The 23504-nt window shown below is 43.9% G+C and overlaps 1 protein-coding gene across 8 annotated transcripts in view; it reads left to right on the top strand.

Annotated features, from left to right (window-relative positions):
• Nucleotides 1-4035: 4035 nt before the first annotated feature.
• The window catches only part of APBA2 (amyloid beta precursor protein binding family A member 2), a 199098-nt gene continuing 179629 nt past the window's right edge, over nt 4036-23504 (top strand). For 3 of the 8 annotated variants that reach the window (XM_084642435.1, XM_084642427.1, XM_084642428.1), the window contains exons 1-2: nt 4036-4181; nt 20423-20512. The gene's annotated coding sequence lies outside the window, so the exon portion shown is untranslated. The other 5 variants (XM_084642429.1, XM_084642431.1, XM_084642432.1 and 2 more) reach the window with 5 other exon arrangements.

The raw sequence follows: 23504 nt of genomic DNA on the forward strand, positions 1-23504 counted from the left end.
TGCAGGAGTCAGGGCTGGGGGTGCAGGGTCTGGGAGGGAGTTAGGGTGCAGGAGTGGGTTGGAGTGCAGGGTCTAGCCAGGAGTTAGGATGCAGGAGGGGGCTCAGGGTTGGGGCAGGAGGTTGGGGTGTGAGGTGCTTACCTTGGGCAGCTTCCATTTGGTGCGAGGGGTGCAGGTGGGAATGTGGGGTGTATGTGTGCAGGAGTTCCCATTTGGTGCGAGGGGTGGGGGGAGGATGTGGGGGGGGGTGCAGGGGGCAGGGACTGTGTGAGGGAGGTGCAGGAGTCAGGACTGGGGTCTGGGGGTGTGGGCTGGGGTTGTGGGGGTGCTCCTAGCCCCCTGCCCTGAGCGGCTCACTGCAGGGGCTGTGGGGGGTGGGGTATGTGTAGGGGGAGTGTGGGGGCCCCGCCTTTGCTCCGCCCTACCCCGATTCCACCTCCTTCCCAAAGGCCCAACCCTTACCTTTTCTCTGCCTCATTCCCTGAGCATGCTGCGGCCCCTCTCCTTCCCCTCCTGGAGCGACCTGAGCGCCCCTCCTGGAGGGACCTGAGCGCCGGCAAACAGCTGTTTGGCGGCGGGGGAAGCACTGGGAGGGACTGGGAAGGGTGGGAACACAGCACACTCAGGGGAGGAGGCAGCAAAGAGTCAGAGGAGGGGGAGTTTGGTTGCTGGTGGGTGCAGAGCCTGCAGCAGGAGCCGGCAAGACCAAGCTTCTGCCCCCACAGCTGCCTGGCCCTGGAGCCCGCATGCCAGGGCACCCTGTGTTTTACTGTAAATCCACCTTTGTGCGGAGCTATGTCCCGCCCGCCTGGTGCTCCTGCCAGGGAGCAGGGTTAGGCACAGGGGCTTCCCCTGCTCCCTGGCTGGAGCGCTGGGTGGACAGAGTGGGTCAGGGCGTGGGGGTACCCCATTTGTCCAGAGCCCCTGGGCATGGGCCACATTGGCCCAGGGGTGAATCTGCCACTGGAACCCAGGAGTCCTGACTCCCAGTCCCCCCTGCTCTAACCAGAAAACACCATTCTCCTCTCTGAGCTAGGGATAGAGCTCAGGAGCCATGAGTCCCAGCCCCCCTTGCTCAAAGCACTAGTCTCCACTCCCCTCCCAGAGCTGGGGAGAGAACCTAGGAGTCCTGACTCCAGCTCCCCTGGGCCTCCAACACTGAGGCAAGGGATGGTCCCAAACATACCCAGGCATTCCCTGCCCATCCAGGTCTGTGGAACTGGGGGCAGGGACTGAAAACTGGACCATCTGGGGAACTTGCCCCATTGTTTGTAGCCGCCCTTCCTCGGCAGCCACAACCTGCTTACCCTGGCTGGCTCCAGAAAACTTACATGGAAATATTATTTCTGGGGTCTCCCTACTTCTTCTGAGGGGTTTAATGAGCCTCCACTCCTCGTTCCTCTGCACATGACAGTGAGAGGCTCTGGGGGCCCTGGATCCTGGCTACCTTGGCTACAGCTGGGGTGGGCTGTTTGCAAAGCACCAGAGCCTGCCAGCTTCTGCTACCCGGAGTGAGCAGACGCCCGAGTTGCCAGGGAGGACTGCCAGGGGAGTGGCCGGGCTCCTACCTGGATGGTGATCATGTCATGCATGGAGCTGGGACTGGCAGCCCAGGCTGGCCCTTCAGGGGAAGTGGGCATGTGCGGTGCGCCAAGCCCAGGCCCCTCTGCTACCCGGACGGGGTGAGCAGAGCAGGGCCAGGGGCTGCTTTCCAAATGGGTCCTCTCCCGACATCTGCACCCCACAGATAGTGGGCTGCCTCCTTCCTTCCCGTGGCCTCTCCAGCATGCTCAGGAAGCTTGCCCTCCCCTCGCCTGTCACTGTGAACCTGCAGGCATTCCCTTCCCCAACCCTGGGCTAACCCCCTCCTCAACCAGAGCCATCTCCTCGGGCTATGAAAGGCCCCCTGTAGATGCTGCTGAGGCTCTCTGTTATCTTCCTGCCGTCTCGGCGGGGAGGCTGATGGCGGTTACTCTGGTAACCGAACTTTTAGTGTCCAGTCAGCAGTGCCGACCAGATACTGCCAGGTCCCCTTTTTGACCGGACTTGATCGTTGAAAACCAGACACCTTGCAACCCCAAAGTCGTACCATTGTAAAGGAGCTACAGCAGAAACTAGAACTGGACTCAAAAAGCCAAACATGGCCCAAAGGACAGCACTTGACTCCCAGCCTTAGAGTACCCCTTCTGTTGCCAGTTGGTGGTCTTCTGAATTTTTTTAATATAAAAATGTATTGTATGTCTGATTTGTTTTGAAACAGTGCAGAGAAAACTTATTGGCAGCTGAGGTGAAGCTCTCAGACTTTACCATTTGTAGGCAGGTATGAACCTCCTAATCTGAGGAGGGGAGTGTGTGATTAGAGCTATTCCAAAATTCGTTGAATAATGTATCTGACTAACTTCCCAATATTTTAAAGCAAATTATCCAATTGATTCTTTTCACCCATTTTCTAGCTATTTGTCCACCATACAGAGCAAATACTTCATCACCATATCCATTGGCAATGGAGCGTACCTGTACATAATATTAAATATTAATATGAATAGGAGCCATCCTATTTAATTTATTCATAAATGATCTGGAGAAAGGGGTAAACAGTGAGATGGCAAAGTTTGCAGATGATACTAAATTGCTCAAGATAGTTAAGACCAAAGCAGACTGTGAAGAACTTCAAAAAGATCTGACAAAACTAAGTGATTGGGCAACAAAATGGCAAATAAAATTTAATGTGGATAAATGTAAAGTAATGCACACTGGAAAAAATAACCCCAACTATACATACAATATGATGGGGGCTAATGTAGCTACAACTAATTGGGAGAAAGATCTTGGAGTCATCGTGGATAGTTCTCTGAAGACGTCCACGCAGTGTGCAGCGGCAGTCAAAAAAGCAAACAGGATGTTAGGAATCATTAAAAAAGGGATAGAGAATAAGACAAAGAATATCTTATTGCCCTTATATAAATCCATGGTACACCCACATCTTGAATACTGCGGACAGATGTGGTCCCCTCATCTCAAAAAAGATATACTGGCATTAGAAAAAGTTCAGAAAAGGACAACTAAAATGATTAGGGGTTTAGAATGGATCCCATATGAGGAGAGATTAAAGAGGCTAAGACTTCTCAGCTTGGAAAAGAGGAGACTGAGGGGGGATATGATAGAGGTATATAAAATCATGAGTGGTGTGGAGAAAGTGAATAAGGAAAATTTATTTATTTGTTCCCATAATATAAGAACTAGGGGTCACCAATGGAAATTAATGGATAGCAGGTTTAAAACAAATAAAACGAAGTTCTTCACACAGCGCACAGTCAACCTGTGGAACTCCTTGCTCGAGCAGGTTGTGAAGGCTAAGACTATAACAGGGTTTAAAAGAGAACTGGATAAATTCATGGAGGTTAAGTCCATTAATGGCTATTAGTCAGGATGGGTAAGGAATGGTGTCCCTAGCCTCTGTTTGTCAGAAGGTGGAGATGGATGGCAGGAGAGAGATCACTTGATCATTACCTGTTAGGTTCACTCCCTCTGGGGCACCTGCCGTTGGCCACTGTCTGTAGACAGGATACTGGGCTGGATGGACTTTTGGTCTGACCCAGTATGGCCATTCTTATGTTCTTATTAAAAAAAAGGTAGTTTGTTTTTCCCAGCTAGATATGGGATATCTTTATAGTAGAGGTGCATCTGTACCAAAACCGCAGGATCAAACGCTCCCAAACTTTATGAGGAAAGGGGACAGAAAGGTAATAATCTGAACTCTGATTTTTGGGGCTTGGGGCCATCTCCAGTTAATATCATAGAGAACCTGGGGAAGATTATATTAGGAAAGTCCTGTTTGCCCTGATTCTTTCTCTGCTGCTGACTGTGGGAGGGCCAGGGAATAGGGTAAAATGTTAATGAGTGGGGACCCGGGGGGCAGCTTGCTGAGGCCTCTCAGACCCCAAAGGCGGACTGGGCTTCCCTTCCTCAAAGCTTCCAGGCCTTTGGTTATGCGTCATGCAGAGCCCGGGGCTGCTGGGGAGGAGGCTGTATCTGCTGCTACTCAGCTTCCCGGGTTCATTAGTAGTCTCCGTGTGTGGCTCTGCTCTGAAGCAGTCACACAATAGAGCTGGTGCGGCTGGTCCCGCTCGGTCTGTGAGGAGCAGGAGTGGAGGCGAGGGGGCGGCAGAGTCCCAGCCCAGGTAAGGGGGGAGGAGGTAAAGCCCCGGCAGCCAGCCCGGCACTGGCGCTTGCTAGGGCTTTGCTCCCAGAGCGGGGTCAGCAGAGGAAGGGGCCGAGTCGGAGCCTTTGTGCCCCCGGCAGGGGGGGAGGAGGGAACCGCTGTAGACACCACCGCCGCTGAGAGCTCCCTCCGGAGCGGGGAGTTGGATGCTGCAGTGCTGGCGGGGGAATAGTGTGTGGAAGCCCCTTGAGTGCCTTGCAGTGTGTTTGTGTGGGGGGAGGGGGTTAGATGCTGCATTCAAGTCCCGCTCCCCGACCCCAAGCTCCGTGCAGTGTGCATGTTTGTGTGGGGGGAGGGGACCAGACGCTGCATGCAAGTCCCATTCTGTTTGTGTGGCAGATACTGCATTCAAGTCCCCCCTCCTCTACCCTGACTGAGCTCCTTGCAGAGTGTATGTGGGAAGGGGCCAGATGCTGGATGGAACTCACACTCCCCTACCCTAAGCTCCTTGCGGGGGGAGGGGGGGCAGATATGTCATTGAAGTCCCATTCCCCTACCCTGAGCTCCTTGTAGGGGTGTGTGTCGGGGGAGGGGGCAGATGCTGCTCCTGGCAGTGTGTTGGGAGGGGGGGGGGGAGATGCCGCATGCAAGTCTTCTACCCCAAGCTCCTTGTCCTGGTGGGATGCTCCTAACAGGATATTGCATGTATTCTCTCCTTCCCCCCTAAACCAATCGACCAACCACATTTTAGCTCTAGCTAGTGGGGGGAAATTAAGCTCCTTGAAAGGGGTCTGTGGGGTGGAGAACTGTCTGCAGTGCAACCCTTGCAGAGCGAGAATTTTGCTGCCACCAAATCTCATCCCCATTCTCTCGCTATTGCGGGGGAGGAAACCAACCCTGCCAGCAGTGCAAAGGGAAGCCAGATTGGAAAGAGACTCCAGCAGGAAGAGTGTAATTTTACTAATATGATAGTTTATTTAATGTGTAGCAGCTGATGAGAGAGGGCATTGCTTGGTCGATCTGTTGCTGTGGTCTGGAAAGGTGATGGTAATGATGGTATTTATATATTAGTGTCTGGTGCAGGGATGGATTCAGAAGATGTTCTCTGCCTGGTACAGAAGAGCTTTTCTTTCTTTCTATTGTGGTAACATAGTGGTGGCAGGGAAGCTTTAATGCAGCTGCCTCATTTCAATCAGATGAGAACTGGAAATGGGAAGTATTTCTGTCCAGAAAGTTGCTGCTGGGATCACCTTTTTCTCTGACTGCAGTCTATGCTGTATTCTGTTCTTTTATTTTGTGCTTCTGTCCCTCTCCTGATAATTTATATATGCAATATTTTAGAGTGTAACTTTTACAGATTTTGATAGTACCTCATTATCTAATATCTTGTCTGGAATGTGTGTATTTGTATGTGTGGATGTTTATATAGTGTGTGTATGTATATTTCATTGTCAGTACCAGCTCTGAAGTGTGTGTGTGTGTATGTATCTCCACACACTACAGTGCTGGAGAATTCAGAGTTAATTTGTTTTAAGATTGAAAAACACAGAAGAGAAGGCTTCATGTCATGCACACATCTTAGCATTTATATTTGTTTCTGGTTTATCCTGCCTCCAGTGTAGCAACTGAATTAGAGCTTTTGATCGACTTTCCTCCCTTCCCCCCCCCCCACCTTCATAATGAGGTCTGGAGGGAAAAGCTACTCATTTAAAAATTCTCCACTTCATTTTTCTTAGAGTAAACAGTGTGACAAATTATAACATGATTTCTCCGCCCTCCCCCTTTTGCCAGCTTTACGATGACCAGATGATGGGGGTTTTGGTATTGCCGGAGGGGTATACCAGAGGGGGTCCAGTGTGTATGAGGCTGAATGTTCAGCAGGGAAGAATTGACATGCTTTGCCTTAACAACTGGCAGTCTGTACTTTTTGATTTACAAAGTTAGTTTTCTCAGTACCCTTGTGCTGGTGGTTATATATGAGCAAGGATATAAAAGGAGACTAAGAAAAAGGAAACCTTACTGAATTCTATGTAATATATTCTTTATATAGGTATTCTTTATAGTTGCTTTTTACTCTGCCTTGAGATGGTTTAAAAAGACCAACCATCTTAGCTTTGCAAACAGGCCGTAGTAATTTAAGTAATTAGATGATTTTCAATCATCCTAGCCTGTCAAGAGAGCCACAGCATATCACAGGAAATGGTGGTGTTTTTGCAGGAGGGGTATTTTAGGCATTTACTGACTCTGTTGCTGAACAAATCTTATTAGTTCTGCAAGCCAGTGGAACTATAGATAAAAAAAGATAACAGCTAAAAAGCATCTTAATTTAACTTGGATAGCTGTAGTGTGCAGTATATTATGGCATATAGTGATAAAGTAGTAAAGGATTTTTGCAAATATTTTGGTATTCTTGTAGTTTCCCATGCGAGACTGTAAGCCATCCAGGAGTTATGGCTATGATATGTGCAGATACTCCTCAACATCTTGATTTTTCTGATATTACTCAACTGTACTGAGAAACTATATTTTGGAAATGAGTTGTCTTATTTGCTGGGGTTAACGTGGAAAACTGACACGTCTCAATATGTCTGAGTTGCACAGACCTTTCTTAGGAAGGTGCAGAGAATTACATATGTTCTCCTATTCCTTCTTCTATGTTTAACTTCATCTTATTACTATGGATAAGTGGGGAAAAACAGCTGTCTTGACACGCTTTGTGTTAGTACATCTGCTGGTCTCTATGGATATCTTTCTCTTTTGCAGACCTGCTCTTCATAGTCTCTGGCTCCTGAGACTTCTTTAACTTGCATTTTCTAGTATATCAACCCCTCTTCTTTCTGCTTTTAAACTAATGTTGCTGACTAGAAGCAACCTCATTCATGTCAAAAAGAGGCAAACCAAATTAATCATAACTTTTTCCCCTTCCCCACTTGTTTCCCCATACCTTTTAAAGTCGTTTAAAAATGTTTAGAAAACACCAGTGCCACCTGAGTCTTCTGGTCATATGTCCATTGACATTTCAAATTGGTCCCTCCAGAAGCAGCACTGGTGTAGGATCGGTGCTCTAGATGAGAGGAGTTAAATGAGATCTGTGATGGGAACTCTTCAAAATTGAGCTCAATTTTGAGGCAACAAACTTTTTTGAGCTGGAAAACAGAATAAAAATATGCCAGGATTTGTCTTCCTGTGTCATTCTGCCTCTGAGGTGGAGCTCAGATATCATAGACTTTCACCCCCTATGCTGGATGAGGGGCCGGGCCTTTAACTTTTCATTGCAGGGAATAGAGCTTTGGTTAAACCTCCCCGAATAGCATATCCTAGAATGTTTCTCACTGCCGCTGATTTCCCCACCCATCTTCCCATCAGCAAAGGCAACTTCGCCAACCTAATGAAAGGATAGATTGGTCCTGCATGATATGTATTTGCTTATGTGGAGAAACATGCAACATTAAGCTTTGCTTCTCTCCCTAAAGAAACCTAGTGGGAAGGTCTCAAAGTTCATGCCCAAGCTGTGGTTGATCAAAAGTTAGTTCTAATACGCTTCACGCACCTAACTTTCAACTAGCAGTTTATGCTACTATGCAAGAGACACCAACATCACAAAGTTTCTTAATTTTTGCAACACTTATTTTTCCCCATAATCCTTTCATATATATGGGGACTTGCTTAAGATACATTAAAAATTATTCTGGGATCAAGAGAGACAAATGACATAGTAGACAGATAAATTGCCTGACTTTTGGAGGCATTTATAGCTCAAAGTAGGAAAGTTTTCCTTCTTCCTCTTCCATCTTTAGCTGAAGACAACTGAAATATATAATTAACATATAAATGCATTAACTGGGGGGACACTCTGGTCCTCATCATGATATCTGATCTATGTTGGACTTCACCTTCACCAGATTGTAGGATTGAGACTTTTGTTTGAAATGTGTAGCTCTTGCATTAATAATATTCTTGTGCTTCTCAGTGATACTTCAGCAAAAATCTTATTGTAGATACAATTGGACTTATATTTCAGGTACAGTGTTCAAATCCTGTTTAGGTTATGTTTTCATTTAAAAAAATCATATTACTCTACTCTCTCTGTCAAGTTGCAACAATTATCTTTATTATTCAAAAATATTTGTTGACCAAAAATACTTTTCTTTTGGTTGAAGAACCAAAATAGAACGTATGCGGCAATCTTACAAATTCTTCATGCCTTGGGGACAGCGTACCCTCTAGTATTCAGCTTCTTCTCACAGCCCCTGAGGACTTTTCCCTAAGGACAAATGTGAAGATGGAGAGGGGAGTTTGAAAATAGGGTTCAGGTAGCCTTGTCTGTGTGTCTCAGTATATCCAGATAAACTTCTTCTGAATGTTTATCTAGTTAAATTTCTGGATGGTTAGCCAAACACCAACACTTCTGAAAATACTCTGACATCCACCAGAATGCACCCCAGCCTGTCATTTTATCTGGAGAATTGTCCCTCAGGTACTCATCTTCGAGCTGTTGGCAACTATTTGAGGGTAATTTGTGTCTAGAAGGTTATTACTAAAAACTTGGATAGTTAAGTGATTGTGAGCCATACAGGTACCTAGATAAGGTTTTATCACCTGTACATTTAACAGCTTGTCTCAAATCTAGCAAAAGTCATTGCTCATTGGTGTGTTTTTTCCCCATTGTATTTATTTAACTTAATGGGCTCTCTCTGGTGTCTGATATTGTACTGTGGGACATGCTCAAAGGCACAGGGCATTCATTGTGCATCTGCCACTGACTTTCAGTGAGAGTTAGGTGCCTAACTGCACATCATGCCTTTGAAAATCTCCCCCTTATCTTTACAGTTTCCCATAATCGATTTTGGATGTTGTGTATTAAAGTTTTGATTGAGACTTTTTCTACCTGAGCAATTGTGTCTAATAAAATGCTACTTTGTTCTTTTAAAACGCCTTTTTGCCCAAGGATCTTGCAGTCACTACAGACTAGGAGTCTGACCCTGTAAACCTTTCTCTCATGGAATACCACACACAGGAAGATGGGCCTTGCCAGATCCAGTCCTATGGTATTTTTTCAGTAATGAGGCAAGAGTCTTGCCTCATTATAGAGCAGAGGTTCCCCAAACCGTGGGGTGCACCCCTTGGGGGGGGCACAGAGGAACATTCGGGGAGGGGTGCAGCTCGGGTTGCCAATTTTGGTTGGACGGATTCCTGGAGGTTTCATCACATGACATAATATTTAATTAAAGATTAATCTTTTTAATTCCTGGAGACTCCAGGACAATCCTAGAGGGTTAGGTACAGCTAGGGCCTGGGCCATCCCCCACAGGGGGTGGGGAGGGAATGCCCCCTAGCTCCGCTCCTGACTCCACACCCCCAGCTTTAGCCCTCTTACTCCTGTCCACATCTCCCCTGGTCCCAGCTCCGGTTTGGGGTGGGGAGGCATGGACATGGGTAAGGAGAGGGCATGAGGTAAAAAGTTTGGGGATGACTGTTACAGAGGTTGGGTTGGCCCCACTAAGTGTGTCCCGCAGCACACTTGTAAGGTGGCCAAAGGAAATGTAGTGCTCACTGACTAACACTGAAATGCAGTCACCTCTGCTGTGAAACAAAGCAGCTGCTGCTCACAGCAGCCTTCTAGAACAGGTTTTAGGGCATGAAGTGAGGAAGAATAATAACACTGTGTCCAGTTGAAATGGCAAACGGGTATTTAGGGAAGCAGAGAGTTATTGGCTAAAATGGAATTGGTTCAGGCAGGGAGGGAGAGAAATGCTGATCCCTTGCTCAGTGGCGTTTAAGACTTCAAATTAGGTTGTCTGAAAAGAAAACACATTTTTTTAGGGTGGGTGGCAGAGGTGGTTTGGTCCCATTCTCTCAAGTAAATTAAAATGAGATATTATTGCTGCTGTGATTGTATAAAAAGCATTTCTGTGCTCTCTGCTGCTTCTGCTTTGGTTTGTTGTAGGTGACAGCTAAGTAATGATCTTGATCACTGACTTTGGAGCACTGGCCTGACTTGCCTTTCAGTGTACACGGTAGATACCCTGCAAATAAACCTCTTGCCTCAAAGGTGTCATCAAGAACTCAAAGTTGCCTTTGGGGGACCTGAATAGTAACATTCAGAAATGTCTTTCAAAATACATTTTGTTTAATCCTTTCTTATTTGAAATCCAAACTCCAGCTCAAGGTTGTGCCTAACACAGTGCCCAACAATGTGGAGTGTCGTGTGTGTGTGTGTGTAAATATATATATAAACATAAAAAATATAGTTGAACATAATTCATATATATATAAAGTTCCTCCTCTACCTTGGTGGGTCTTGCGCTTATTGGTGGATATGCTTGCCTTGGAGCTTCATGGCAGCCCTCAGCTTGGCTGTTTTTCTGAATTCACAGTCCAGGTTGACTCCTCCTGTGTCTGACCAGGAGTTGGGAGGATTTGGGGGGAACCTGGGCCCGCCCTCTACCCCGGGTTACAGCCCAGGGCCCTGTGGAGTTGTCTAGAGTGTTTCCTGGAACAGCTGTGCAACAGCTACAACTCCCTGGGCTACTTCCCCATGGCTTCCTCCCAAAACACCTTCTTTATCCTCACCATAGGACCTTCCTCTTGGTGTCCAACAATGCTTGTACACCTCAGTCCTCCAACAGTCCACGTTCTCACTCTTGGCTCCTAGTGCCTCTTGTTCCCAGCTCCTCACATGCACACCACAAACTGAAGTGAGCTCCTTTTTAAAACCCAGGTGCCCAGATTAGCCTTCCTTAATTGATTCTAGCAGCTTCTTGATTGGCTGCAGGTGTTCTAATCAGCCTGTCTTAATTGTCTCCAGAAGGTTCCTGATTGTTCTACAACCTTTCCTGTTACCTTACCCCAGGAAAAGGGACCTACTTAGCCTGGGGCTAATATATCTGCCTTCTGTTACTCTCCTATAGCCATCTGGCCTGACCCTGTCACAATATATATAGTTGAACATAATTTGACAACCTGTATAATGTCTTTTTGCCCAAGGATCTTACAATCAGGCCAAATTCCTGCCATTCAGTTCTAATCTGACTCTTCAGCCTTGGTCTCAAAAACTCCTAAAACTGTTTTTCATCCCTGCATAATGCTAACAGTTGTCCCAGATTCTAAGACTGCTATGTCCGTAAAGAGTACAAGGTTTCTTGTCCTGCATAAATGTGCTGTACATTGATTGGTACTCAGCTACAGACGTGTCAGTGCATATACCATAATAAACTTAGCCTTTGGAGAGAAGCAAGGTGTGTGAGGTAATACCTTATATTGGACCAACTTCTTTGAGAGAGAGAGAAGCTTTCGAGCCACACAGACCTGATCTCTTTCTCTCCAACAGAAGTTGGTCCAATACAAGATATTACCTCACCCACCTTGTCTCTCTAATATCCTAGGACCAACATGGCTACCCGTACACTGCAGTAGCCTTCTGTATGCATTTCTGAGATACTGCACTAGCCCCTCTAAAGTCCGTCTTTCATCCTAATGTAATATGTCAAGATTAAAGCTATTTTTAGCCTGCAAGTTTAAGTGTGTATGATTTTTAAAAAAATACAACCCTCTAAATCTAGACGCAAATGCTTAGGAACTGTAAGCAGTATATAATGAGGTAGCAAACTTTGGATCTCCTTGTTACATTTTAAGGAGCAGTTGTAATAGCAACATCTTGTGGACATATGATACCATAGGGAAATTCTGCAGATCCATTACAATGGTTCTTATTCCTTGCAGCTCTTTAACAGGTCTGGTATCTGCCGCCAGTCAAGGCAGGCTGGGAGTGATCACATCCCTGAAATCCAGCTAGTGTAGATTGACCCCAGTTACTGCAGGAAGGCTTTACCAGATGCTGTTCTCAGAGCAATAAGAGAACAAAACAACCAGAATGGATCCTCTTTAGTTTGTTTGTTAAATTCTAAGCATTACTGGGTTGCTACTTAGCCTTTGGGCTCTGCAGCAAACACCTCCTTCTTGAGACAGCAGGTTCCAGCACAACATGTTTGGGCCGGCCTCTCTGGCAGGAGCACTTCATGGACAACCGGAGGGATAGAAAATTTGGCAGAAATGCCTGGGCTAATTGGATTCTTTTAAACATCACGGGTTGGCTGTTGCCACACCTGCTGGACTAAAGGGACCCTGCTTATGCTGCAGGTTGGCCATTGTCACGCTATTTTCTCTACCCCTTCCATACAGCTAGCTCTGGAGGGATGAGAGGAAAATGTCCCAGACATGGAGGAATGAGCAGATGATAAGGAGCCTCTTGGCTCACCGTTTATTTCTGACTATTTCCCCAGACCCTTTAAAAAGGTGTGCATCAACCTTTGTGTAACTCTGCTTGACTCATGGTGGGATTCAGTGAGTCGAAATAGCTGCCACATGTGAAGACTTCCCTGCACCCCTCCCTCAAACACACTTAGGGATCACCTATAAAGCTTAAGGAGCCCACCTAGAGATCATCTCAAGGGTGAACATTTCTAGTGTTCCACTTATTTCAGACCTGGGGTTAGAACTCACCAAGAAGAATCTCAGAATCAGTGTTCTGAGGAAGAATAATTTGAAAGTATTCTCAGGAGTTTTATGTGGACTCTGTATTCCTTCATCTAGGCCTTCTGTAAAAGGAAGCATCAGAGAGAAGGGGAATTAATCCATTTGCAAGAAACCTGTTCTGATTGGCATCAACTGTGGGAGTATCAATCTAATGTCTGGTTAAAGACATGGTAAGTCGTTAGTCAAAAGAATAATGTAGTAATAGAAACAAGGTCACTTCAGCAGCGCTTCCTACCTCTGCTGTCTCCATGTTTTGTGCTAGAGCCAGGCCTGCATGGTCCGATTTCTGTTGTGAAATTGCGTCCCCACCTCCTGTACTCCTACCTGAGATTTACAGTAAGAGCAAAGAGCTGTAACGATCTCTCAACAACAATACCAGCTCTGCCTGATGCCATGGAAAGCCAAACCCCAGGCAGCTGGTAACTTAAGTGTCCCAGTGGGTAGGTGTTGTGGTGACTATAAATAGATGTGTCATGGGAACCTCATTTAAAAAAAATAAAAATCTGAGGCCTTGCAGCTCAAAAAGAAATTTTAGAGTTTATGGGTATTGACAATCCTTTGATCCAGCCTAAAATTAGCGGAGGTATGTCCAGCTTCCTGATTAAATACACCAAGTAGCATGAGAGGCATCTGGGTATTTCCTTCTTTCAAAGAAGCATGACTACAGCCTAACTCTGTGTGAGGTGATCCCCCAAACAGAGGGCAATTAGCAGGAAATTTCAAAGTGTTGTTTCTTTGAAAGTACGTAGTACTACAGCAAGAGAGTGACTCTTAGGCAGAGACATATAGCCTGGCTTACACCTTAGAAGTAAATGCAATTCCAAAACCAATTTTATTGACCTCTTCCTCTTCATCCAACTGATTTGAAATATCAGAATATGAAGACTGCAGAATGCCAATCAATCTCCCAGGGAACAAGAAGGCTTAGCTCTCTACTCCATCCTAGTGCCGAAGCGTTCCAAAGACAGAAGTGCACTCAACCACAAGCTCTTGAACAGATTCCTTCTGAAGCCATAGTTCAGGGATGGAGACCCTAAATTCCTCCATAGCAGTAATTTACAAAGGACTTTTTTTCTATCAGTAGATGTAAAGAACACTTGTCTACATATTATTAAATGCACCTCCCAGAGGATAGATCTCTGCTTCACATGCAGCAGACAATGTTACTGGTATGCTCCTTCACCTTTTGGCCTACCTGCCTTTCTAAGGGTGTTTTTCCAAACTGCTAGTTAATATTGTAATTTCCTTGGGAAGAAAACAATTAATGTTTACCATGCTATGATGATGGTCAGAGGTGCCCTCTTCTTGGAAAAGGCTCACTTGAATCAGATGAAGTACACATTTAAAGTGTGGGCTACTCTAGCACTTTCCTTGAAGTATTTCCCATGCACAGAAAAGAAAATCCATGATTATGATCATAGTCAAATATGATTATTTGTAAAGAATTCTGTCTACACTGGAACACTTTATTGTTCTATAGTAGTTACAATCATATTAGCTGAAACTGGGGTTGCTATTACCCTCTAACAGGTGTCAAGCACAGTTTCTAATTGCTGCCTTGAGTGGGGATGCAAAACCGTCTTCCATCTATTTCGGTGCAAACTGTTTCAAATGCTGTTACAAGTACTGATGTATGGTAGGTTCTAAAGGACAGTTCAGCCAAGGGTACAATTATTTCCATTATAAACTGATCCAGGATGGGGAAGAACTAAAAGCATTATTTGTTTCCAGACTTTTACTATGCAGCATGATGTGTTTGTTGCTATTCCACCAGAAGTGCTTGCCTACATATTTAAATTTACCCTTAAGATATTTGCAGGCTTTCTAAAATGTAATTGTTATAAGAATACCTGACAAACTATAAATTTTGCCATTATTCTATTCATGTGGTGTTGTCCTCTGTGATTCAGCAGATTCATTTGTTTGTTCTTTTAAATATGGAGTGAATAAAACAAGGGAAATATGGAAACCTAGCTTCTATTTGCCCATGTAGTTAAAAATGTGTATTAAAAGGACCATAGGAGAGGAATACAAATTACAGCTTCTATCGTTGATGGAAAATGCATAGCTTTCTTACTATGTACCTGGTCCTCTCCTTATCCTTCAGAGTCAGTGAACACATTTTGATACAGCATTACAAAGGAGATTCAGAGCACAACAGTGTTTTTCTTCTTGTAAAACCTAGGTTGTGGAAGGGAGGAGAAGCTCTGGTGGTTCTGCCTTTTAAAAAGAAAATGTATTCTCTTGGTTCAAAACACTGTTAACTGTACTGTAGATAACTCTGGATTACAGATAAAATTATTTTTAAACCTGCCTTATCTCTGTGATACTCTGTGACAGTTAGTCTATCAGTGTAGATTTAATTATGCACAACTACTTGTCGTATTATGGCCTGAGAGATCAGAGTTTTGGCATACTGGATGATAAATAGGGAAAGAATTCTGTTGATGACTGGAGATTTTACAGCCCATTCTACTGCAGTGGCCCAAACAATAGAGATGGGGGACGTTTTTTAGTACATATTGTAAAGAAGAACATGAGAATGGCCATATTGGGTCAGACCAATGGTCCATCTAGTTCAGCGTCCTGTCTTCTGACAATGGCCATGTGCTTCAGAGGGAATGAACAGACTAGAGCAATTATCTAGTGATCCATCGCCTGTCATCCACTCCCAGCTTCTGGCAGTCAGAGGCTAGGGACACCCAGAGCATGGGGTTCCACCCTTGACCATCTTGGCTAGTAGCCATTGATGGACCTATCCTCCATGAACTTACCTAATTCTTTATTGAACCCAGTTGTAGTTGTGACCTCACAAAAGTGCATTTGGTCTCTTGTCTGACTCAAATGCCATGAGGGTTGTCAGGAATCTTTCAGTTCCTTGATACTATTGATTACTTGGTTCCTTCACAGAAAACTTGCCCTGAACATACAGGAAAATATGTCACCTATCTGCAATATACATCTAAATCAATTGTTTTATAATGAAGAGGTATTCTTTTGTACTTGAGGTGATAGGAGAAAATCTTACTCTAATCTCCTCTGAGATAGCAAGAACAATGTGTGGGTGTTGTGATGTTCTCTTCCCATTATCTGTGTAAAGAGGCGCACCTTAGGGTGTGTGTTTTGTTTATAGGTTGTGTGGGGTTTTTTTTGGCTCTTTTTTTTTTTAAACCAATTCTGTTCCTGTAAATAGATATGATCTCTAAAGCATGTATTTTGATTGATTTGTTCCCCGTTTTATTATGCTGCACATCATAATTGGAGCCATCAACTAACAGCTGATCTAATTAGAAATAATGATTTGAACCAAAAAAGCTATTAAGATTATTTTACTCTGACGAAGAATAGCATAGCATCAGTTTTACTTCAGCATGAAATATATATGTTGGTGCATTAACTCTTTTTTACTGATGTGCCAGAGCAGGGATCTCAAACACGTGGGCTGCATGCAACCCACAGGGTTATTTTCTGTGGCCCACGAGCTCCCTGCACCCCCCGCCCCCTGGGAGTTATTTCCTGCAGTCGCCAAGCTCCACTCCCCCCAGCACGCTGCGTTCCTGCTCCTCTGCCTACCTTGAGGCGCTTCCCGCAGCCAAACAGCTGTTTGGTGGCACTTAGCGCTTTCCAGGTGGGAGGGGGGAGGAGCGGGGAGCCACGCTCTCAGAAGAGGAGGCGGAGAAGAGGCAGGGCAGGGGCGGGGATTTGGGGAAGGGGTTGGAATAGGGGCAGGGACGGGGTGGAGTTGGGGTGGGGACTTTGGGAAAGGGGTTGGAATGGGGGTGGGGAAAGGGTGGGAAGAGGCGGGGTAGGGTGGGGCCTCATGGAAGGGGCGGAGTGGGTAGGGGCGGTGGGGGGGGGCGGGCTTTTGTACCTTTTATGTGAGAAGGTGTCAGTGATGCAGCCCTTGGGTCAATGTACTAGTCCTCATGTGGCCCTCGTGGTGATGCGAGTTTGAGATCCATGTGCTAGATAATTTAAAAAGGTACGCTCACCAGAGATCCCTTCTCTGCCTGGCAGGTCCGGGAGGCAGCCTTGGGTGGGTTTGGGGGGTACTGGCTCCAGGTCAAGGGTGAGAAACAGTTCCTGGCTGTCGGGAAAACCTGTTTCTCTATTTGCTTGCTGTGAGCTATCTTCAACCTCCTTCTCATCATCTTCCTCGTCCCCAAAACCTGCTTCCATGTTGCCTCCCACTCCATTGACGGAGTCAAAGCACAGGGCTGGGGTAGTGGTGATTGAACCCCCTAAAATGGCATGCAGCTCATCACAGAAGCGGCATGTTTGGGGCTCTGACCCGGAGCGGCCATTTGCCTCTCTGGTTTTCTGGTAGGCTTGCCTTAGCTCCTTAAGTTTCACGCGGCACTGCTTCGGGTCCTTGTTATGGCCTCTGTCCTTCATGCCCTGAGAGATTTTTACAAATGTTTTGGCAGTTTGAAAACTGGAACGGAGTTCTGATAGCATGGATTCCTCTCCCCATACAGCGATCAGATCCCGTACCTCCCATTCGGTCCATGCTGGAGTTCTTTTGCGATTCTGGGACTCCATTGCTTGGTGCAGCCGTTCACCACCACCCTCCCCCCCCCCCCCCACTGTTCCTCAGACGTTCGCTGGAAATGGCCCACCTTGATTATCACTACAAAAGGTTCCCTCCCCACCCCCCGCTCTCCTGCTGGTAATAGCTCACCTTAAGTGATCACTCTCCTTACAGTGTGTAACACGCATTGTTTCATGTTCTCTATGTATATAAATCTCCCCACTGTATTTTCCACTGAATGCATCCGATGAAGTGACCTGTAGCTCATGAAAGCTTATGCTCAAATAAATCTGTTAGTCTCTAAGGTGCCACAAGTACTCCTTTTCTTTTTGCGAATACAGACTAACACGGCTGCTACTCTGAAACCTACCATTTATTTAAATATTTTTTGATGTAATTGAAATCAATATTTGAAAATTTAGAAAACAACACAGAACACAAAAGTGTACAGTGTTAACTTTATATTTATTTTTGATTACAAATATTTGCATTGTAAAAAACAAAGAAATAGTATTTTTCAATTCACCTAATAAAAGTACTGAATCTCTTTATCATGAAAGTTGAACTTACAAATGTAGAATTATGTACAAAAAACTGCATTCAAAAATAAAACAATGTAAAACTTTAGAGCCCAGAAAGTCCACGTAGTCCTATTTCTTGTACAGCCAATCGCTCAGAGAAAGAAGTTTGTTTACATTTTCAGGAGACAATGCTGTCCGCTTCTTGTTTATAATGTCATCTGAAAGTGAGAACAGGCATTCACATATCACTGTTCTAGCTGGTGTCGGAAGATATTTACCTCCCAGATATTCTAAAGATTCATATGTCCCTTCATGCTTCAACCAACATTCCAGAGGATGTGTCCATGCTGATGGTGGGTTTTGCTAGATAACAGTCCAAAGCAGTGTGGACCGACACATGTTCATTTTCATCATCTGACTCAGATGCCACCAGCAGAATGTTAATTTTCCTTTTTTGGTTGTTCGGGTTCTGTAGTTTCTACATCAGAGTTGTGCTTTTAAGACTTATGAAAGCTTTCTCCCTCTCAGATTTTGGAAGGCACTTCAGATTCTTAAACCTTGGGTCGAGTGCTGTAGCTATCTTTAGAAATTTCACATTGGTACCTTCTTTGCATTTTGTCAGATCTTCACTGAAAGTGTTCTTAAAATGAACAAGATGTGCTGGATCATCATCTGAGACTGCTATAACATGAAATATATGGCAGAATGCAGGTAAAACAGCAGGAAACATACAATTCTCCCCAAAGGAGTTCAGTCATAAATTTAATTAATGCATTATTTTTTTAACAAGCATCAGCATGGAAGCATGTCCTCTGGAATGATGATGGAAGCATGAAGAGGCATACAAATGTATAGCATATCTGGCATGTGAATACCTTGCAACGCCAGCTACAAAAGTGCCATGCGAATACCTGTTCTCGCTTTCAGGTGACATTGTAAATAAAAAGTGGACAGCATTACCTCCTGTAAATGTAAACAAACTTATTTCTCTTAGCGATTGGCTGAACAAGAAGTAGGACTGAGTGGACTTGTAGGCTCTGAAGTTTTAAGTTGTTTTGTTTTTGAGTACAGTTATGTAACAAAAAAATCCACATTTGTAATTTGCACTTTCACGATAAAGAGATTGCACTAGAGTACTTGTATGAGGTGAACTGAAAAATACTCTTTCTTTGTCATTTTTACAGTGCAAATATTTGTAATAAAATTATAATATAAAGTGAGCACTGTTCACTTTGTGTTCTGCATTGTAATTGAAATAAATATATTTGAAAATGTAAAAAAAAATCCAAAAATATTTAATACATTTCAATTGTAGTCTATTATTTAGCAGTGCAATTAAAAGTGCAATTAATTGTGATTAATTTTTTTAATCACAATTAATTTTTTTGAGTTAACTGCGATTAATCGAGAGCCCTACTTACAATCTAAGTATGCCTCTTTCCCCGAGCATTTGTCTGTCTTGTCTATCGTAATCTGTTTGTCTGTAAATGATTGTCACAGATTGTCCAATTTTAATATAATCTACCATTGTCATAGCAGATGTGGCATTACAATTTGCCCCTAATTTTTTTCTGAGAGACACAATATCCACTATTTCTTTTAATTTTGCTTTTTGATCTACACAGAACTGTGGTTTTTAACCTGTGGTCTGCAGACCCCTAGGATGGAAACCTATTGGCCACCCTGTTCCGCACCCTTTGTTGTTTTATTTTTTTTTAGTTAAATGATTTTGTATTGAACATGAGGGATGGATAAATTTGTAAATTCACTGTTCGGCTTCACTGGTACAGGTTTAAGGGGATTATGTATGCAGTAGGATTTAATATCTGTCAACATGCTGCTCATTTGCTTGATATAACTAGGGACGGGTTCTTTTATTTGCAATTTATAAATCCTCATCTTCAGACACTCAGCTTTTCACAGAGAGCTGAATGTTTGAAACATCCTGCAATTATCATATTCTTAATGCCATGAATTTTATCTCAGATGGACTGTGACAGTGTTTGTATAACCAACATTATATGCATTTTATATATTATAGGCCCAATTTTTTTTCAATTTTCTATTTAAATAGAATAGCTAAAGTTACCCCAGTGGCTTGGCAAGGAGTGACCTTGGGCCTCTCCCTGAGTTTGGATGTAGTTATTGAAGAGTGCTGTCTTCTTTCATTCCCCTTGTTGACCAGTTTGTGGATTTGGATTTTCAGTGTGCCTGGAGTTTAGGTACTGTAATAGTGAGTGTAGAATTAAGGGTGAATGAGAGACAAATGCTTGGTCTTCATAGAATTCTAACAGTTAAAAATGAAAAAAGTACTGTTTATATTTTCTAGTTAGTCTTTTTGTATAATGAGCCCTCAAACCCTAACATGTTGTCAGCAAGGATAGGACTAGGACCTTCATCATAAAAGCCCTCAGCTACTTTGAAATATGCAGTTAGAAGCAGTAATGGGGTCTTATTCTCTGTACAAACAAGCTGCTAGAGGAGGATGCAACATACTTAGCTAGTATGTTTGTAGGTGTAACGCCGTATAGGGTACTCTGATATATTGGTGGTTTATTCATTGTAGTCTAGTTTTAACTGTCAAATGATGAGACTTCTTTCACTTCTCTTAGGAGAATATTTCTCAGTGTCATAGATGCAAGAGCTGGCGTTTACACCTTTTTTCTTTGCCAGGGGTCTCGTCTGCTCAGCTGCTTCCTATCAGATTATACTGGAGCTGGAATTGCTGGTTCCAGAGAGGAGCTCTCCAAGACTTCCCATGCGGTAAGTGAGAACCTTGTAATACAGGATGCTTAAATCGTTAATGCAAGAGTAGAAGGTGAAATCAAAACTTGAGTCTCTTGTGTGAAATGTAAATCTTTATGCTGTTTTTAAAAGGACACCACCAATTCCTTTGTAGTTAAAGCTTTACATTTATTTTATTTACACTCCATTGCAGTGCTCAGATTCCAGGGTGATGGGAAATATAGAAATGCCTAAGACAGAGATCTTGTTAATAGTGATATCTTCTTAGAAATTTGAAAATATCATTTTTTTCCCTTGTGTTTTTGTCCTATTCTGTTTGGCAAGTACTGTAGTATGCTGTGTTTCAAGTGCTGCATGAGCTACTCTAGATTGTTGTGAGGCTCAGAATTCAGTTAGTTTGTAATCAAATGACCAAATGTCTTCGGTTGCTCACTCTGTGCTCAGATGCTGTGGTCTACCAAAAAGCAACCCAGGAATGTCACACAATTCTGATTTTTATAAGACCGCAGTGCCCTGTGGTTTTAGTCAGGGCACATGCTGTGCTTAGTTTTCTTCAGGTTGGGAAGAGCTAATGAAAGCTGCAGTTTCCCTTTTCAAGCTTAATGTCACTTCCTTTGCTATTAAACCAGGACTGTAGAGTATGTTATAACTTGCAACATATTGCAGTTTCAAAGCATGTAGACATTATATATTTGCAATGCCCCTAGAATATAAATATTTTATGGTACTGCCCCCTATGTCCCATTGCCACGCTGTCTCTATCTTGCATGATCTGGAAGGCCATGAACATAGAGGAACCAGAAGAGTGCCACAACGCATGGGCGTTCCAGGAAGAGGAGAGCAGGTGTGCAGGTGATCTTCACTCCTGGAATGTTAAGGAGCTGTCCTTTTGCTCTCCACAAGTTCCCAGTATGAAAGGAGGCAGGGAGGTCTGGAGGCAGGGCCAGCAAATTACATGGTTCCGGTCACTAATCTCTGTTTGTTTGTGTCTGGGTGTAGAGCAGTCTGGGGTAAAGATTACGTACATCTTAATGGTGTCTACCAAATGTGGTATCTGGAAATATGTTCAGATTTAGTGTAGGGTGTCTCACTGAATTCACCCTTTCTGGAATTGCTCAGTTTTGGTTCACAATCTCAAAGCTTGGAACTAGAACTTTTTCATAAGGTGTCATGTACTACATAGAGGGGTATCCTCAGGGCATTGTATACATTAATATTCCATCCATGGTTGTAGCTGGTAGTTAATTTATCTCATTTTGCAGTGAGAAGCAAGAGGCTAGATGACTGATTTGATTATAATCAAGCTTACATCATGTTCATAGATATAATGAAGTGGCGGCATTAATGCACTGCTGACCGCATTTTGCTGTTTCACCTAGAAGGTGTTTTGGTGCTGGTAAAATTCACTCATGTATGGGCAAAAAAATTAACACCACTGAACAGTAGCAATACTTTAATTTAGTTAATTAAACTTTTATGGGTGCCACAGATAATATTTACTTTATGTACCTTTCAAAGTTTGGCAAAGGGAAATAAAAACTCTCAAGGGTTGGTTTTGCTGCAATCTGTCATATTTTAGAATACCGTATTTCCAATTCCTACTGATTTAAAACAACACAAGCCAAACTTTCCTTTGTTTTTCTAAATAAAGGACAGGAAAGAGTGTACAGTAACCACAGCCAATGAGTAAATACTATAATTGAACTAAACTCTGTTCTCTGGGTTATGTAGAAACTGTATCAAATAAGTATCTCTACCAATAATTAGTTCCTGCCTCTTGGGAAAAGCCTTCAGGACAATACTGGGGGAAATGCTCAGAAATTTTAATAACCATCCTGATATCAGATGAAATAGAAATAAACACAAGAGTGTGGCTTCCTAAGGCCGGGCCATGCACTAGTCAAAAATATAGGAGGGGGTGTGTGTGCGTGCATGCATGTGCGTGTGCAAGGCAAAGAGCTCACCTAAGCAAATGGCTACTCTGCTCCTCATGCTGCTCACCACCAGCTGCTTCAGGTACGTCTCTCCAGGTACTCCTATAATTGGACTGGAATTAAATACTTTCCAACAGAATAGCTGCTGTGCACCAAAGGACGGGCTTCAGTGTTGCCGATCTAAAACATTAAAAAATGATGAGATTTCTAAAAATAATTTTGGGTTCCCTCCATTTGTTTTCTAGTTTATGACCCGTTAGGGTTCCTCTGTTTTAAAGCTTTTCTCTGCACCGTGAGAGCTAACAAGTTCCCTTTTTAATGAAAGGTGAGATTCTCATGTAATCATGTCACTCCAGGAGCTGTAGATTTTTAAAACCAACCCACCAACTAGACTTTTTGATAATATCATAAGACTTGCCAAAACTGCTTAGGGAAGCCTGCTGTTGGCTACACCCAGTTTCTACCCACATTGCCTGTTTGCCCTCTTTTTGCCTGATGCTATCTTATTGGCTCAAATTTAATTCTCAGGGACAGTGGTGTAATTCTTGAGGGAGACAGTTCCTGTGGTTCTCTTGGATCACAGGTCAGAGCAGCTGTTGCTACAAGCTTTGACATTGTGCAGCATGAGGCAAGGAACATGGTTCTTCCCTGACCCACTTACTCATCTGATACCACTTTCAGCCCCACCCTCAAGCCATCCTTGTATTCCCTGAAGAAAAGGGCTGAGAGTGTTCCTCTTAGCTGTCAGACTCCTTGTTCTCTCCAATGTACTCCTACAGACCAGCACAAGGCCAGGTGCAGCCTGACTCAAAACATGTCATAATTCTCTGGCACAGGATAGAGAGGAGTCCCTTTCGTAAAATAAGTGCTACCATTGTTGCAAAACAGTTGTGTTAAGGACATGGCTGGATGAGGCTGGCTTTGAGCTTGGTGGAGAGGTGTGTGGTGATGTGGGGGAAACTAATTAATAAACAATACCTACCTGTCAGACATGGCTGCTGTAATAGAGACTGCTATGGAAAAATCTGACTGCTTCTCACCGAGTCCTGTGCTCCATAGTTCCCCCACCAGCTTCC

The sequence above is a fragment of the Lepidochelys olivacea genome (genome assembly GCF_965140295.1).
Source record: "Lepidochelys olivacea isolate rLepOli2 genome assembly, chromosome: 10".
Classification (NCBI taxonomy): domain Eukaryota; kingdom Metazoa; phylum Chordata; order Testudines; family Cheloniidae; genus Lepidochelys; species Lepidochelys olivacea.